Raw genomic sequence first — 16,237 nt, forward strand, 5'->3', positions numbered from 1 at the left:
GGGCGGGGTGAAGAAGATAAAGTACACACGTTACCCGCTGTTCATCACTGTTTTGTATGATTAATGTGCTGTGTTGTGTGTTGCGTGCAGAGTGGGGGGGGGGGGGGGGGTGAAGAAGATAAAGTACACACGTTACCCGCTGTTCATCACTGTTTTGTATGATTAATGTGCTGTGTTGTGTGTTGCGTGCAGAGTGGGGGGGCGGGGGGTAAGAAGATAAAGTACACACGTTACCCGCTGTTCATCACTGTTTGGTATGATTAATGTGCTGTGTTGTGTGTTGTGTGCAGAGTGGGGGGGGGGGGGGGGGTGAAGAAGATAAAGTACACACGTTACCCGCTGTTCATCACTGTTTTGTATGATTAATGTGATGTGTTGTGTGTTGTGTGCAGAGTGCGGGGGGGGGGGGGGGGGGTGAAGAAGATAAAGTACACACGTTACCCGTTGTTCATCACTGTTTTGTATGATTAATGTGCTGTGTTGTGTGTTGTGTGCAGAGTGGGGGGGGGGGGGGGTGAAGAAGATAAAGTACACACGTTACCCGCTGTTCATCACTGTTTTGTATGATTAATGTGCTGTGTTGTGTGTTGTGTGCAGAGTGGGGGGGGGGGGGGGGGTGAAGAAGATAAAGTACACACGTTACCCGCTGTTCATCACTGTTTTGTATGATTAATGTGCTGTGTTGTGTGTTGTGTGCAGAGTGGGGGGGGGGGGGTGAAGAAGATAAAGTACACACGTTACCCGCTGTTCATCACTGTTTTGTATGATTAATGTGCTGTGTTGTGTGTTGTGTGCAGAGTGGGGGGGGGGGGGGGGGTGAAGAAGATAAAGTACACACGTTACCCGCTGTTCGTCACTGTTTTGTATGATTAATGTGCTGTGTTGTGTGTTGTGTGCAGAGTGGGGGGGGGGGGGGTGAAGAAGATAAAGTACACACGTTACCCGCTGTTCATCACTGTTTTGTATGATTAGTGTGCTGTGTTGTGTGTTGTGTGCAGAGTGGGGGGGGGGGGTGAAGAAGATAAAGTACACACGTTACCCGCTGTTCATCACTGTTTTGTATGATTAATGTGCTGTGTTGTGTGTTGTGTGCAGAGTGGGGGGGGGGGGGGGTGAAGAAGATAAAGTACACACGTTACTCGCTGTTCATCACTGTTTTGTATGATTAATGTGCTGTGTTGTGTGTTGTGTGCAGAGTGGGGGGGGGGGGGTGAAGAAGATAAAGTACACACGTTACCCGCTCTTCATCACTGTTTTGTATGATTAATGTGCTGTGTTGTGTGTTGTGTGCAGAGTGGGGGGGGGGGGGGGGGGGTGAAGAAGATAAAGTACACACGTTACCCGCTGTTCATCACTGTTTTGTATGATTAATGTGCTGTGTTGTGTGTTGTGTGCAGAGTGGGGGGGGGGGGTGAAGAAGATAAAGTACACACGTTACCCGCTGTTCATAATAATAATAATAATAATGCAAACTTTTATAGCGCTATTCTAGAAAATTGTCTACTCTTAGCGCTTTACAATACATACATCGACCAAGCATACTATACACGCACAGGCAAAGAAACCGACCAAACATAACCAACAAACTATACATGCACAGGCAAAGAAAACGACCAAACATACAATACACGCACAGGCAAGGATAACGACCAAACATAAGCAAACATACTTCTTCTTCATCACTGTTTTGTATGATTAATGTGCTGTGTTGAGTGTTGTGTGCAGAGTGGGGGGGGGGGGGTGAAGAAGATAAAGTACACACGTTACCCGCTGTTCATCACTGTTTTGTATGATTAATGTGCTGTGTTGTGTGTTGTGTGCAGAGTGGGGGGGGGGGGGGGGGCGGGGTAAAGAAGATAAAGTTCACACGTTACCCGCTGTTCATCACTGTTTTGTATGATTAATGTGCTGTGTTGTGTGTTGTGTGCAGAGTGGGGGGGGGGGGGGGGGGGGGTGAAGAAGATAAAGTACACACGTTACCCGCTGTTCATCACTGTTTGGTATGATTAATGTGCTGTGTTGTGTGTTGTGTGCAGAGTGGGGGGGGGGGGGGTGAAGAAGATAAAGTTCACACGTTACCCGCTGTTCATCACTGTTTTGTATGATTAATGTGCTGTGTTGTGTGTTGTGTGCAGAGTGGGGGGGGGGGGGGTGAAGAAGATAAAGTTCACACGTTACCCGCTGTTCATCACTGTTTTGTATGATTTATGTGCTGTGTTGTGTGTTGTGTGCAGAGTGGGGGGGGGGGGGGGTGAAGAAGATAAAGTTCACACGTTACCCGCTGTTCATCACTGTTTTGTATGATTAATGTGCTGTGTTGTGTGTTGTGTGCAGAGTGGGGGGGGGGGGGGTGAAGAAGATAAAGTACACACGTTACCCGCTGTTCATCACTGTTTTTTATGATTAATGTGCTGTGTTGTGTGTTGTGTGCAGAGTGAGGGGGGGGTGAAGAAGTAGAGGTTACATGCCGAGTCTCAGTGATTATTAAAAATAATGGTCGAAGTTAGCGGATCATGAAAAATGCGAGCTTCAGCGAGCTTTTTCATGACCGCGAACTGAGACCATTATTTTTAATAATCACTGAGACGAGGTGTGTAACCTCTTTATTCCTCCTTTCTTCAGTTATTCCAAAAAAACAGGAGTTTTTGTGCGAAAGTTTGATCGAATCCGAATCACTCAACCAGTCAACCTGCGCAGGCGATCGATTAATGCGCGGTTGTATAGTTCCGTGCAAATCATTCCATTCTGTTAACACTTCTTTTCAGTTTCCCTGTTTTGGACTAAAATCAAGTACACAGATATGCTGTTATTCTGCTGTGGCGGTAAAGGCAGATATTGTGTGTTCTGTTTATGTTTTAGTATCGCTTAGTAAATGTTCTTTCGTCAAATGGGACTAGCAGACGAACTTTTGCACCCGTGTTCCAACGTTAATTACTGTATGAAGTTCAGTTTTCTGGGGAAAATAGTGTATGAAACCGCTTTATGTTGTTTAAATTGATGAGATGTGTGCATTTGGTTGCGTGTGATCTGTTTATAAAATGAAATATTGTTGAAAACTGACCGTCGGATTGCAGTCAGTGTTGTCGAAGAAACTGCGTTAAAAGAAGGGGAACTACTCTTGTCGCCAGAGTATGAGTTACTTGCCTTAAGAATTTGCTTGTGATGAACGATTTGTGCACGGCAGATCTAGATTCAGAAAACAACCGAACTCATGGATTTTATATGGAGATTCATGTGTTCAGGCCTGTAGTTGTTAATTTAAATGCGGTATGTTTGTATTGTTTGCTCCAGAGATGTATACTTCGTACGTATAGAGCGTTCGGAACTTTTCAGTCGCAAAAGTAGTACCAAAACAGAATAGCTTCTCAACCCATTGCACTATCGAGGATTCAGGCTGTTGCTGGCTCGTTATTTGTTTGGTTGCTGGGTCATTATCGAAAAATAACTAGCTCTACAAGTTTACAGAGGTAAAGAAGCAGAGGGGGGAATAAGATAAAGTACACACGTTACCCGCTGTTCATCACTGTTTTGTATGATTAATGTGCTGTGTTGTGTGTTGTGTGCAGAGTGAGGAGGGGGGGGTGAAGAAGATAAAGTACACACGTTACCCGCTGTTCATCACTGTTTGGTATGATTAATGTGCTGTGTTGTGTGTTGTGTGCAGAGTGGGGGGGGGGGGGTGAAGAAGATAAAGTACACACGTTACCCGCTGTTCATCACTGTTTGGTATGATTAATGTGCTGTGTTGTGTGTTGTGTGCAGAGTGGGGGGGGGGGGGGGGGGGGGGGTGAAGAAGATAAAGTACACACGTTACCCGCTGTTCATCACTGTTTGGTATGATTAATGTGCTGTGTTGTGTGTTGTGTGCAGAGTGGGGGGGGGGGGGGGCGGTGAAGAAGATAAAGTACACACGTTACCCGCTGTTCATCACTGTTTGGTATGATTAATGTGCTGTGTTGTGTGTTGTGTGCAGAGTGGGGGGGGGGGGGGGGCGGTGAAGAAGATAAAGTACACACGTTACCCGCTGTTCATCACTGTTTTTTATGATTAATGTGCTGTGTTGTGTGTTGTGTGCAGAGTGAGGAGGGGGGGGTGAAGAAGATAAAGTACACACGTTACCCGCTGTTCATCACTGTTTTGTATGATTAATGTGCTGTGTTGTGTGTTGTGTGCAGAGTGGGGGGGGGGGGGTGAAGAAGATAAAGTACACACGTTACCCGCTGTTCATCACAGTTTTGTATGATTAATGTGCTGTGTTGTGTGTTGTGTGCAGAGTGGGGGTGGGGGGGGGGGGGGGGTGGTGAAGAAGATAAAGTACACACGTTACCGCTGTTCATCACTGTTTTGTATGATTAATGTGCTGTGTTGTGTGTTGTGTGCAGAGTGGGGGGGGGGGGTGAAGAAGATAAAGTACACACGTTACCCGCTGTTCATCACTGTTTTGTATGATTAATGTGCTGTGTTGTGTGTTGTGTGCAGAGTGGGGGGGGGGGTGAAGAAGATAAAGTACACACGTTACCCGCTGTTCATCACTGTTTTGTATGATTAATGTGCTGTGTTGTGTGTTGTGTGCAGAGTGGGGGGGGGGGGGGGTGAAGAAGATAAAGTACACACGTTACCCGCTGTTCATCACTGTTTTGTATGATTAATGTGCTGTGTTGTGTGTTGTGTGCAGAGTGGGGGGGGGGGGGGGGTGAAGAAGATAAAGTACACACGTTACCCGCTGTTCATCACAGTTTTGTATGATTAATGTGCTGTGTTGTGTGTTGTGTGCAGAGTGGGGGTGGGGGGGGGGGGTGGTGAAGAAGATAAAGTACACACGTTACCGCTGTTCATCACTGTTTTGTATGATTAATGTGCTGTGTTGTGTGTTGTGTGCAGAGTGGGGGGGGGGGGGGTGAAGAAGATAAAGTACACACGTTACCCGCTGTTCATCACTGTTTTGTATGATTAGTGTGCTGTGTTGTGTGTTGTGTGCAGAGTGGGGGGGGGGGGGGGGGTGAAGAAGATAAAGTACACACGTTACCCGCTGTTCATCACTGTTTGGTATGATTAATGTGCTGTGTTGTGTGTTGTGTGCAGAGTGGGGGGGGGGGGGGGGGGTGAAGAAGATAAAGTACACACGTTACCCGCTGTTCATCACTGTTTTGTATGATTAATGTGCTGTGTTGTGTGTTGTGTGCAGAGTGGGGGGGGGGGTGAAGAAGATAAAGTACACACGTTACCCGCTCTTCATCACTGTTTTGTATGATTAATGTGCTGTGTTGTGTGTTGTGTGCAGAGTGGGGGGGGGGGGGGTGAAGAAGATAAAGTACACACGTTACCCGCTGTTCATCACTGTTTGGTATGATTAATGTGCTGTGTTGTGTGTTATGTGCAGAGTGGGGGGGGGGGGGGGGGTGAAGAAGATAAAGTACACACGTTACCCGCTCTTCATCACTGTTTTGTATGATTAATGTGCTGTGTTGTGTGTTATGTGCAGAGTGGGGGGGGGGGGGGGTGAAGAAGATAAAGTACACACGTTACCCGCTCTTCATCACTGTTTTGTATGATTAATGTGCTGTGTTGTGTGTTGTGTGCAGAGTGGGGGGGGGGGGGGTGAAGAAGATAAAGTACACACGTTACCCGCTGTTCATAATAATAATAATAATAATGCAAACTTTTATAGCGCTATTCTAGAAAATTGTCTACTCTTAGCGCTTTACAATACATACATCGACCAAGCATACTATACACGCACAGGCAAAGAAACCGACCAAACATAACCAACAAACTATACATGCACAGGCAAAGAAAACGACCAAACATACAATACACGCACAGGCAAGGATAACGACCAAACATAAACAAACATACTTCTTCTTCATCACTGTTTTGTATGATTAATGTGCTGTGTTGTGTGTTGTGTGCAGAGTGGGGGGGGGGGGGGGGGGTGAAGAAGATAAAGTACACACGTTACCCGCTGTTCATCACTGTTTTGTATGATTAATGTGCTGTGTTGTGTGTTGTGTGCAGAGTGGGGGGGGGTGAAGAAGATAAAGTACACACGTTACCCGCTGTTCATCACTGTTTTGTATGATTAATGTGCTGTGTTGTGTGTTGTGTGCAGAGTGGGGGGGGGGGGGGGGTGAAGAAGATAAAGTACACACGTTACCCGCTGTTCATCACTGTTTTGTATGATTAATGTGCTGTGTTGTGTGTTGTGTGCAGAGTGGGGGGGGGGGGGGGGTGTGAAGAAGATAAAGTACACACGTTACCCGCTGTTCATCACTGTTTTGTATGATTAATGTGCTGTGTTGTGTGTTGTGTGCAGAGTGGGGGGGGGGGAGTGAAGAAGATAAAGTACACACGTTGCCCGCTGTTCATCACTGTTTTGTATGATTAATGTGCTGTGTTGTGTGTTGTGTGCAGAGTGGGGGGGGGGGGGGGGTGAAGAAGATAAAGTACACACGTTACCCGCTGTTCATCACTGTTTTGTATGATTAATGTGCTGTGTTGTGTGTTGTGTGCAGAGTGGGGGTGGGGGGGGGGGGGTGGTGAAGAAGATAAAGTACACACGTTACCCGCTGTTCATCACTGTTTTGTATGATTAATGTGCTGTGTTGTGTGTTGTGTGCAGAGTGGGGGGGGGGGGGGTGAAGAAGATAAAGTACACACGTTACCCGCTGTTCATCACTGTTTTGTATGATTAATGTGCTGTGTTGTGTGTTGTGTGTAGAGTGGGGGTGGGGGGGGGGGGTGAAGAAGATAAAGTACACACGTTACCCGCTGTTCATCACTGTTTGGTATGATTAATGTGCTGTGTTGTGTGTTGTGTGCAGAGTGGGGGGGGGGGGGGGGTGAAGAAGATAAAGTACACACGTTACCCGCTGTTCATCACTGTTTTGTATGATTAATGTGCTGTGTTGTGTGCAGAGTGGGGGGGGGGGGGGTGAAGAAGATAAAGTACACACGTTACCCGCTGTTCATCACTGTTTTGTATGATTAATGTGCTGTGTTGTGTGTTGTGTGTAGAGTGGGGGTGGGGGGGGGGGGGTGAAGAAGATAAAGTACACACGTTACCCGCTGTTCATCACTGTTTGGTATGATTAATGTGCTGTGTTGTGTGTTGTGTGCAGAGTGGGGGGGGGGGGGGGGTGAAGAAGATAGAGTACACACGTTACCCGCTGTTTAACACTGTTTGATATGATTATTGTGCTGTGTTGTGTGATGTGTGCAGAGTGGGGGGGGGGGGGGGGTGAAGAAAATAAAGTACACACGTTACCCGCTGTTCATCACTGTTTTGTATGATTAATGTGCTGTGTTGTGTGTTGTGTGCAGAGTGGGGGGGGGGGGGTGGGGTGAAGAAGATAAAGTACACACGTTACCCGCTGTTCATCACTGTTTGGTATGATTAATGTGCTGTGTTGTGTGTTGTGTGCAGAGTGGGGGGGGGGGGGTGAAGAAGATAAAGTACACACGTTACCCGCTGTTCATCACTGTTTGGTATGATTAATGTGCTGTGTTGTGTGTTGTGTGCAGAGTGGGGGGGAGGGGGTGAAGAAGATAAAGCCGGTACACACGTTACCTGCTGTTCATCACTGTTTTGTATGATTAATGTGCTGTGTTGTGTGTTGTGTGCAGAGTGGGGGGGGGGGGGTGAAGAAGATAAAGTACACACGTTACCCGCTGTTCATCACTGTTTGGTATGATTAATGTGCTGTGTTGTGTGTTGTGTGCAGAGTGGGGGGGGGGGGGGGGTGGGGGGGGGTGTCACACACACATATGCGCACACACATATGCGCAGTCTGTCATCCACAAACTCACAGAATTTTCTCTCTCAAACTGTAAAAAAGTACAAATCACAATAAATGAAGTTTATACGTTTCTTGAACAAAACAAAGCACTCAAAACTCACATTTACACATCAAATAACCCCAATCCCTTGCCAAAGATAATTAACGTTTACACTCTAAATACTCTCATTCACTCACATCAAATCTCTACCTCGCAAACACACCCTCTTGCTATCACTCCATCATACACTGAAATTACACTTCCTGCATGAGTTATTTTTAGGGGACGGATTTAGCGGAAGAGTTACCGTCCAGCAGGTCTGACAGTGACTTGAAGTGAAGCGAGATCCTGGGTGTAGATGCCCCGAAGACGAATGACGTCACGAGCGCAGAATGAGTTCCTGGCGAAGTGAGTCCATAGCAGCCCTCAGTTGTAGAACGAGTTCCGACATGCGAAGCGAGTCCATAGCAGCCCTCAACAGTAGAATGGCTTAGCTTGACTGGGCTGGCGGATCATCTCCATCACTCCTCGGCAAGAAAACCCGCAACCTGAAATGGTTAGCATTGCTCTTAGTCCATGGTTAACTCACATCGCTTATCCGTTCCCATATATCAAACCCAATGCAGGAAAGAATGGACAAAGCCTCTATGACTCTCACACACTCGCACAAATACTTCATATGTTATGAACGTTCTACCAATTCATTACATGTTTAATAATTGGCAGAAGTTATGCAACCATGTAACACGAAAATAGCTTTCCGTCTTTTTACATACACAAGTTATCATAATGCACAGACCATATTCAAAATTGATAACTAACATAACAACAATACTAATAAAACTAACCTTCTTTAAACGAAATACCTGACCGACTAGCCTGAACATATAAGAAACGCACAGACACGAAACAACAAACATGTACCACGCAAACAACCTAAACTACACCGAAAACAATAGAAAAGAATTACGCACCACATCCTGGTTGCATGAAAACATACACGAAATTCCCCTGTCAAATGAAGACAGCTCCCTTTTGCTCTATGAAAGCAAAAGTAACGTTCAAATGAAGAACGGATTCCAGTCTGGAACGCAGACTACTAGCCCTGTAAACGGCTACGGCAAGAATGAATAAAACTGACACACAACTGAATTTACTGCTCACTACAGCGCACCTGAGATACACCCGTTTCACTAGAATTTAGCGAAAACCGTGCCGCACGAAAACTACGAGTGCTAGCTGTCTCACCTGGCAGGTAAACGACAGCACAAAGAACAGGCGCTTGCAATGATTGCATATAATACGAAATAATTACAGCTGCTTGTGACAGGGGGTGAAGAAGATAAAGTACACACGTTACCCGCTGTTCATCACTGTTTGGTATGATTAATGTGCTGTGTTGTGTGTTGTGTGCAGAGTGGGGGGGGGGGGGGGGGTGAAGAAGATAAAGTACACACGTTACCCGCTGTTCATCGCTGTTTGGTATGATTAATGTGCTGTGTTGTGTGTTGTGTGCAGAGTGGGGGGGGGGGAGGGGGGTGAAGAAGATAAAGTACACACGTTACCCGCTGTTCATCACTGTTTTGTATGATTAATGTGCTGTGTTGTGTGTTGTGTGCAGAGTGGGGGGGGGGGGGGGGGGGGGTGAAGAAGATAAAGTACACACGTTACCCGCTGTTCATCACTGTTTGGTATGATTAATGTGCTGTGTTGTGTGTTGTGTGCAGAGTGGGGGGGGGGGGGGGTGAAGAAGATAAAGTACACACGTTACCCGCTGTTCATCACTGTTTTGTATGATTAATGTGCTGTGTTGTGTGTTGTGTGCAGAGTGTGGGGGGGGGGGGGGGGGGGTGAAGAAGATAAAGTACACACGTTACCCGCTGTTCATCACTGTTTTGTATGATTAATGTGCTGTGTTGTGTGTTGTGTGCAGAGTGGGGGGGGGGGGGGGGGGTGAAGAAGATAAAGTACACACGTTACCCGCTGTTCATCACTGTTTTGTATGATTAATGTGCTGTGTTGTGTGTTGTGTGCAGAGTGTGGGGGGGGGGGGGGTGAAGAAGATAAAGTACACACGTTACCCGCTGTTCATCACTGTTTTGTATGATTAATGTGCTGTGTTGTGTGCAGAGTGGGGGGGGGGGGGTGAAGAAGATAAAGTACACACGTTACCCGCTGTTCATCACTGTTTTGTATGATTAATGTGCTGTGTTGTGTGCAGAGTGGGGGGGGGGGGGGTGAAGAAGATAAAGTACACACGTTACCCGCTGTTCATCACTGTTTTGTATGATTAATGTGCTGTGTTGTGTGTTGTGTGCAGAGTGGGGGGGGGGGGGGGGTGAAGAAGATACAGTACACACGTTACCCGCTGTTCATCACTGTTTGGTATGATTAATGTGCTGTGTTGTGTGCAGAGTGGGGGGGGGGGGGGGGTGAAGAAGATAAAGTACACACGTTACCCGCTGTTCATCTTTGTTTTGTATGATTAATGTGCTGTGTTGTGTGTCGTGTGCAGAGTGGGGGGGGGGGGGGGGGTGAAGAAGATAAAGTACACACGTTACCCGCTGTTCATCACTGTTTCGTATGATTAATGTGCTGTGTTGTGTGTTGTGTGCAGAGGGGGGGGGGGGGGGGGGTGAAGAAGATAAAGTACACACGTTACCCGCTGTTCATCACTGTTTTGTATGATTAATGTGCTGTGTTGTGTGCAGAGTGGGGGGGGGGGGGGGTGAAGAAGATAAAGTACACACGTTACCCGCTGTTCATCACTGTTTTGTATGATTAATGTGCTGTGTTGTGTGTTGTGTGCAGAGTGTGGGGGGGGGGGTGGGGGGGGTGAAGAAGATAAAGTACACACGTTACCCGCTGTTCATCACTGTTTTGTATGATTAATGTGCTGTGTTGTGTGTTGTGTGCAGAGTGTGGGGGGGGGGGGGTGAAGAAGATAAAGTACACACGTTACCCGCTGTTCATCACTGTTTTGTATGATTAATGTGCTGTGTTGTGTGTTGTGTGTTGTGTGCAGAGTGGGGGGGGGGGGGGGTGAAGAAGATAAAGTACACACGTTACCCGCTGTTCATCACTGTTTTGTATGATTAATGTGCTGTGTTGTGTGTTGTGTGCAGAGTGGGGGGGGGGGGGTGAAGAAGATAAAGTACACACGTTACCCGCTGGTCATCACTGTTTGGTATGATTAATGTGCTGTGTTGTGTGTTGTGTGCAGAGTGTGGGGGAGGGGGGGGGGTGAAGAAGATAAAGTACACACGTTACCCGCTGTTCATCACTGTTTGGTATGATTAATGTGCTGTGTTGTGTGTTGTGTGCAGAGTGGGGGGGGGGGGGTAAAGAAGATAAAGTACACACGTAACCCGCTGTTCATCACTGTTTGGTATGATCAATGTGCTGTGTTGTGTGTTGTGTGCAGAGTGGGGGGGGGGGGGTGAAGAAAATAAAGTACACACGTTACCCGCTGTTCATCACTGTTTGGTATGATTAATGTGCTGTGTTGTGTGTTGTGTGCAGAGTGGGGGGGGGGGGGGGGTGAAGAAGATAAAGTACACACGTTACCCGCTGTTCAGCACTGTTTGGTATGATTAATGTGCTGTGTTGTGTGTTGTGTGCAGAGTGGGGGGGGGGGCGCGGGGTAAAGAAGATAAAGTACACACGTAACCCGCTGTTCATCACTGTTTGGTATGATCAATGTGCTGTGTTGTGTGTTGTGTGCAGAGTGGGGGGGGGGGGGGGGCGCGGGGTGAAGAAGATAAAGTACACACGTTACCCGCTGTTCATCACTGTTTTGTATGATTAATGTGCTGTGTTGTGTGCAGAGTGGGGGGGGGGGGGGTGAAGAAGATAAAGTACACACGTTACCCGCTGTTCATCACTGTTTTGTATGATTAATGTGCTGTGTTGTGTGTTGTGTGCAGATTGGGGGGGGGGGGTGAAGAAGATACAGTACACACGTTACACGCTGTTCATCACTGTTTGGTATGATTAATGTGCTGTGCTGTGTGCAGAGTGGGGGGGGGGGGGGGTGAAGAAGATAAAGTACACACGTTACCCGCTGTTCATCTTTGTTTTGTATGATTAATGTGCTGTGTTGTGTGTCGTGTGCAGAGTGGGGGGGGGGGGGGGGGTGAAGAAGATAAAGTACACACGTTACCCGCTGTTCATCACTGTTTGGTATGATTAATGTGCTGTGTTGTGTGTTGTGTGCAGAGTGGGGGGGGGGGGGTGAAGAAGATAAAGTACACACGTTACCCGCTGTTCATCACTGTTTTGTATGATTAATGTGCTGTGTTGTGTGCAGAGTGGGGGGGGGGGGGGGGTGAAGAAGATAAAGTACACACGTTACCCGCTGTTCATCACTGTTTTGTATGATTAATGTGCTGTGTTGTGTGTTGTGTGCAGAGTGTGGGGGGGGGGGGGGTGGGGGGGTGAAGAAGATAAAGTACACACGTTACCCGCTGTTCATCACTGTTTTGTATGATTAATGTGCTGTGTTGTGTGTTGTGTGCAGAGTGGGGGGGGGGGTGAAGAAGATAAAGTACACACGTTACCCGCTGTTCATCACTGTTTTGTATGATTAATGTGCTGTGTTGTGTGTTGTGTGCAGAGTGGGGGGGGGGGGGGGGGGTGAAGAAGATAAAGTACACACGTTACCCGCTGTTCATCACTGTTTTGTATGATTAATGTGCTGTGTTGTGTGTTGTGTGCAGAGTGGGGGGGGGGGGGGGGTGAAGAAGATAAAGTACACACGTTACCCGCTGTTCATCACTGTTTGGTATGATTAATGTGCTGTGTTGTGTGTTGTGTGCAGAGTGGGGGGGGGGGGGGTGAAGAAGATAAAGTACACACGTTACCCGCTGTTCATCACTGTTTGGTATGATTAATGTGCTGTGTTGTGTGTTGTGTGCAGAGTGGGGGGGGGGGGGGGGGGTGAAGAAAATAAAGTACACACGTTACCCGCTGTTCATCACTGTTTGGTATGATTAATGTGCTGTGTTGTGTGTTGTGTGCAGAGTGGGGGGGGGGGGTGAAGAAGATAAAGTACACACGTTACCCGCTGGTCATCACTGTTTGGTATGATTAATGTGCTGTGTTGTGTGTTGTGTGCAGAGTGTGGGGGGGGGGGGGGGGTGAAGAAGATAAAGTACACACGTTACCCGCTGTTTAACACTGTTTTGTATGATTAATGTGCTGTGTTGTGTTGTGTGCAGTGTGTTTGGGGGGGGGGGGGTGAAGAAGATAAAGTACACACGTTACCCGCTGTTCATCACTGTTTGGTATGATTAATGCGCTGTGTTGTGTGTTGTGTGCAGTGTGTTTGGGGGGGGGGGGGGGGTGAAGAAGATAAAGTACACACGTTACCCGCTGTTCATCACTGTTTGGTATGATTAATGTGCTGTGTTGTGTGTTGTGTGCAGTGTGTTTGGGGGGGGGGGGGGGGTGAAGAAGATAAAGTACACACGTTACCCGCTGTTCATCACTGTTTGGTATGATTAATGTGCTGTGTTGTGTGTTGTGTGCAGAGTGGGGGGGGGGGGGAGTGAAGAAGATAAAGTACACACGTTACCCGCTGTTCATCACTGTTTGGTATGATTAATGTGCTGTGTTGTGTGTTGTGTGCAGAGTGTGGGGGGGGGGAGTGAAGAAGATAAAGTACACACGTTACCCGCTGTTCATCACTGTTTGGTATGATTAATGTGCTGTGTTGTGTGTTGTGTGCAGAGTGGGGGGGGGGGAGTGAAGAAGATAAAGTACACACGTTACCCGCTGTTCATCACTGTTTGGTATGATTAATGTGCTGTGTTGTGTGTTGTGTGCAGAGTGTGGGGGGGGGAGTGAAGAAGATAAAGTACACACGTTACCCGCTGTTCATCACTGTTTGGTATGATTAATGCGCTGTGTTGTGTGTTGTGTGCAGTGTGTTTGGGGGGGGGGGTGAAGAAGATAAAGTACACACGTTACCCGCTGTTCATCACTGTTTTGTATGATTAATGTGCTGTGTTGTGTGTTGTGTGCAGAGTGGGGGGGGGGGGGGGAGTGAAGAAGATAAAGTACACACGTTACCCGCTGTTCATCACTGTTTGGTATGATTAATGCGCTGTGTTGTGTGTTGTGTGCAGTGTGTTTGGGGGGGGGGGGGGGGGTGAAGAAGATAAAGTACACACGTTACCCGCTGTTCATCACTGTTTGGTATGATTAATGTGCTGTGTTGTGTGTTGTGTGCAGAGTGGGGGGGGGGGGGGGAGTGAAGAAGATAAAGTACACACGTTACCCGCTGTTCATCACTGTTTTGTATGATTAATGTGCTGTGTTGTGTGTTGTGTGCAGAGTGGGGGGGGGGGGGGGGGGGAGTGAAGAAGATAAAGTACACACGTTACCCGCTGTTCGTCACTGTTTTGTATGATCAATGTGCTGTGTTGTGTATTGTGTGCAGAGTGGGGGGGGGGGGGGGGCGGGGTGAAGAAGATAAATTACACACGTTACCCGCTGTTCATCACTGTTTTGTATGATTAATGTGCTGTGTTGTGTGTTGTGTGCAGAGTGGGGGGGGGGGGGGGGGGTGAAGAAGATAAAGTACACACGTTACCCGCTGTTCATCACTGTTTGGTATGATTAATGTGCTGTGTTGTGTGTTGTGTGCAGAGTGGGGGGGGGGGGTGAAGAAGATAAAGTACACACGTTACCCGCTGTTCATCACTGTTTGGTATGATTAATGTACTGTGTTGTGTGTTGTGTGCAGAGTGGGGGGGGGGGGGGGTGAAGAAGATAAAGTACACACGTTACCCGCTGTTCATCACTGTTTGGTATGATTAATGTACTGTACGTGTTGTGTGTTGTGTGCAGAGTGGGGGGGGGGGGGGGGGGTGAAGAAGATAAAGTACACACGTTACCCGCTGTTCATCACTGTTTGGTATGATTAATGTGCTGTGTTGTGTGTAACACATTGGCCAATGTAGCGTACACGAAGGGACCTCGGTTTTTCGTCTCATCCGAAAGACTAGCACTTGAACCCACCACCTAGGTTAGGAAAGGGGGGAGAAAATTGCTAACGCCCTGACCCAGGGTCGAACTCGCAACCTCTCGCTTCCGAGCGCAAGTGCGTTACCACTCGGCCACAATACTCAGCGGCAATTCAAATTGAACACCGAGACACCAGCAGTACAAAGTAACCTGTAACGTAGGTCCGCACAAAACACATTGATTGTGACACCCCCCCCCCCTCCCATCCTCCCACTCTGCACACATCACACAACATTCGATACAGTGATGAACAGCGGGGGTAACTTGTGTACCTCCTCTTCTTCATTCTACCTCCCCCACACTGCACACATTACACAACACAACAAATCCATCATACGACACAGTGATTAACAGCAGGGGTAACTTAAGAGAGAGAGAGAGAGAGAGAGAGAGAGAGAGAGAGAGAGAGAGAGAGAGAGAGAGAGAGAGAGAGAGAGAGAGAGAGAGAGAGAGAGAGAGAGAGAGAGAGAGAGAGAGAGAGAGAGAGAGAGAGAGAGAGAGAGAGAGAGAGAGAGAGAGAGAGAGAGAGAGAGAGAGAGAGAGAGAGATGGAAAGCCCCTGCCTCTCCACGTGAGGAACGAAACAAACACTCACACAGATATCCTGAGGGTCAATGCTGTTCCAAGTACAAAGCGACTGTTTGCATGATCGCCCCCAATATGCATGCATGGACTCGGCCGTCAGCGAAGAGACGGGTCCATTTAGTTGAAAGTAGGTAGATAGGGTAGAACAGTTCGCAGCGAACATACCGTTGCCTACAACATGAAAACGTGTTGTCTCTTCGCGAACAGATTGTTAGCTCCAGGCAACGTAAACACTCAAATGACTTGTATCTGTCATTTAAACTTATAGAATGCAGTGTTGAATGTGTTTCATCAGGTCAGTATTGCTGTTTGGCGTGAACATTCAATCGACATGTAAACCTTCTCAGTGTGAGACGGAGAGGGGGCGGAGTGGGGCTTTACGTACGTGACCTGTATGTGTCATTTAAAGTTGTATAATGATATTGTGAATGTGTTGTATTAGGTCAGTATCGCTGTTTTTGTGAACAGATTCAATCGATCTGTAAACCTTCTGTGAGGCGGAGTGGGGCTTTACGTGACCCGAATGTGTCATTTAAAGTTGTATAATGATATTGTGAATGTGTTTTTTTAGGTCAGTATCGCTGTTTTTGTGAACAGATTCAATCGTTCTGTAAACTTCCTGTGAGGTGGAATGGGGCTTAAATTGTCTGTCTGTTTGCTTGCCTGCTTGTCGTTGAGGTTTCTCTGTCGGTCCTGTGGGGTGGAATGGGGCTTTAAATTGTCTGTCTGTTTGCTTGCCTGTTTGTCGTTGAGGTTTCTCTGTCGGTCCTGTGGGGTGGAATGGGGCTTTAAATTGTCTGTCTGTTTGCTTGCCTGCTTGTCGTTGAGGTTTCTCTGTCGGTCCTGTG

The 16,237-nt window shown here is 47.6% G+C and overlaps 1 long non-coding RNA gene across 1 annotated transcript; it reads right to left on the bottom strand.

The window, feature by feature from the left end:
- Window positions 1-7,851: 7,851 nt before the first annotated feature.
- Window positions 7,852-9,098, bottom strand: LOC138956580 (uncharacterized). Its single transcript, XR_011452708.1, has 2 exons — window positions 8,751-9,098; window positions 7,852-8,324 (listed from the first exon to the last, which is right to left on the bottom strand). It is a non-coding gene; the product is annotated as an uncharacterized lncRNA (long non-coding RNA).
- Between the last annotated feature and the right edge of the window lie 7,139 nt (window positions 9,099-16,237).

This window comes from Littorina saxatilis, unplaced genomic scaffold, assembly GCF_037325665.1.
Source record: "Littorina saxatilis isolate snail1 unplaced genomic scaffold, US_GU_Lsax_2.0 scaffold_455, whole genome shotgun sequence".
Lineage (NCBI taxonomy): Eukaryota > Metazoa > Mollusca > Gastropoda > Littorinimorpha > Littorinidae > Littorina > Littorina saxatilis.